Below are 2,589 nucleotides of genomic sequence, written 5' to 3'. Positions count from 1 at the left end.
CAATATTTTCCCTTAAACCTGAGGTGATAATTGAATTGACACTCACCTTATACGCAACTCGGTACTCACCAACCTGAATAACAACAGAAAACATGTCAAAAAGTTTATTAGAACAAAAAGTACAAATCAACAACATAGAAAGAACTTTTTTCTCTCATTCAAACCAATAAAAACTTCACCTATTCACCCATTAGAAAGACTTTGGGATCAGCAGACATTTCTTCGTCAAGTGCTGAATTTAAAGCATCACGGACTGTCATCTGCAACAAAGGACGATAGAAACATCATTCACCATGACTAACGTATTATACGTCTCTGTGATTAGAGACAAATCACATAGAAACTTGAATAACCTTAAATGAACATTCACCTCCAATAAATACTTGCACTATCAGTAGCACAAAAACTGGCTATCCAACTTTTTATACATAATGATCAAGTTTTTTAATACTCTCACAGAGAGGAGTAAAAGAAGTAAACAAATAAATCTCGTGCTCTATAGTAATTTTACAAACCACCAGATAAATACCATCTTGTTCTTCTCAAGGTAATCAATCCTACCAAAGTAATTATCAGAAAAAAATTAGCAGTAACAGTAAACCAAGCAACCAACAATTCCCCCCTCAAGTTCCCTGTAACAGTCAATTTCTTTTCCTTTTTTCTTGACTTTTCCTCTCTAGTGCTCAGGCTTTTGAAACCCTAAATAAAAGAGATAAAAAATTCGAGAAATGGAAACATGTGGGTATGGATGGGGTTTGATGGTGGGAAGCGATCAGTAGTTTTGAGGGTTTTTACCAGTGGGCTTTCTTTGTTGGATTTTTGTGTCGCATCCACCTCCAATGCCGCTTTTCCTGGGTGTGCTGATTGGTGAAAGAAACACATCTTCGCTTCCATGAACTGGAGTAATAAACCCTCCGCCAGGTACTAAACCCTAACCCCCCTGTTGGTGTTTCCTCTCTGTTTTGGAGGGGTTTTTAGAAAACCCTTCTTTTGCGCCTGCTTTCTTGTACTGAGAAGTAATCAGAGGGGGGAAAGGAGAAATGTAGGTGAAAGGGTTCGATGGTGGGAAGGGTTTTTACAAATGAGACCTTCAAGAATCTGGGTCCTCCACTTCCTCTGGTTCTTGTGCAGAGAAATCCAAGAAAACAAGAAGCAGAACATTATTTCATTGATGACTTTCCATTGTGACCACTATGATTGGCATAATGGTTGATTCCTTCGTTTTCCATTTGGATAAAAAACCCTTTTTGTGTCTAAGCGATGGCAAGAAATCAAGAAAAAGAGACGAAGGGAAAGAAATGTAGCAAAAGCAAATTGGTAAGGGAGGAGGAATTCCCTTTCCTTGGGGAGCCCATACTCTTTCCTGTACTTCCAAGAAAGCAAGAGAAAAAAGGAAAACAAATGCTGCAATTTTGACGAGGTGGCATTCTTGAAGCCTGCACAAACATGACCTTCATACATACATATATATATATATATATATATATATTGTGTTGTTTGTATCTATTATATATTTCATATTTAAGTATTTTTTTAGTATTTTGTGAAAATATCTTTGTAATATTTTTAATTACTTTTTCACCCTCAAGTTTGGATATATGATCAATTAAGTGCAGAGAAATGTCGATTACGAGCTACCTGAAAATTCTTGTTTTAAGTACTTCTTTAGCCTTATGATTGAATAGATCAAATCTCGTTTCTACTACAGACACGAAAATATATTTTTTTACTTATTAATAATGATGAATTTAAAAAAAAAAAACTAGAAAACAATATGAAATATAAAAATAAAGTTAACATTAAATTATGCATATGACATTGTTCTTGAAGAACAAAAAAATATGTACTTATTAAAAGTTCAGTAATCAACTCAACAATATTGCATACATTTCACTGGTTTTATACTTAATTTCTTAATAGATCGTTATGATATAAGATAGTGGTAGATTTATTCATATTATTCACAAAATATTTTTTCTATTAACTCTCAATTAAATCTTATATCATAATTTTGTTTTATCTTCTAATGAATTATATATTTATTCATAGATTATATTACTTAAACATCAAAATATCAAAAAATTATATTAATTTTTTAAAATTATGTTATTTAATATAAATTATTTAATATGTCTTTTCTCCTTTCGATTTTTTTTGCCGCCTTGCTTCCATCTCGTTGTTGGCCGCCACCGACGGCCATCACATGTCGCCGCCAGCCTGCGACAGCAGTCGCCATCACCTATCTGCCTGGATCTGGGCAACGACGGTAGGTCAATAAGTGAGTGACGTCGACTAGGAGAAAAATTTAAAAAGAAATTATCACGTCTCTTTATATAAAAAATTATCATTAAATATCATAATCCAAATATATTATTTCATTATTTCATGTATTTTTGTAAAAAGACTTTCACTAGGCCTGGCAACGAGTCGAGCTCGGGCCTAGTGAGTCGAGCTCGAACTCAAACTAGAATTAAACAAGTAAAGAATCCGATTAGTATTAAACAAGAATCCAACAACAAGACCAATAAAGAACCCGGTTAGTATTAAACAAGAATCCTTGAAATGTACCACCAAAAAAAAAAAAAAACA

At 33.5% G+C, this 2,589-nt stretch overlaps 1 long non-coding RNA gene across 1 annotated transcript; it reads right to left on the bottom strand.

The window, feature by feature from the left end:
• Window positions 1-8: 8 nt before the first annotated feature.
• On the bottom strand, window positions 9-1,460 carry LOC105180061. Its single transcript, XR_849466.2, has 3 exons — window positions 796-1,460; window positions 180-260; window positions 9-73 (listed from the first exon to the last, which is right to left on the bottom strand). It is a non-coding gene; the product is annotated as an uncharacterized LOC105180061 (long non-coding RNA).
• Window positions 1,461-2,589: the final 1,129 nt, after the last annotated feature.

This window comes from Sesamum indicum, unplaced genomic scaffold (assembly GCF_000512975.1).
Source record: "Sesamum indicum cultivar Zhongzhi No. 13 unplaced genomic scaffold, S_indicum_v1.0 scaffold00307, whole genome shotgun sequence".
In the NCBI taxonomy this organism is placed as follows: Eukaryota; Viridiplantae; Streptophyta; class Magnoliopsida; order Lamiales; family Pedaliaceae; genus Sesamum; species Sesamum indicum.
Note: the sequence above shows the minus strand (reverse complement) of the source record. Positions and strands in the feature narration are given on the sequence as shown.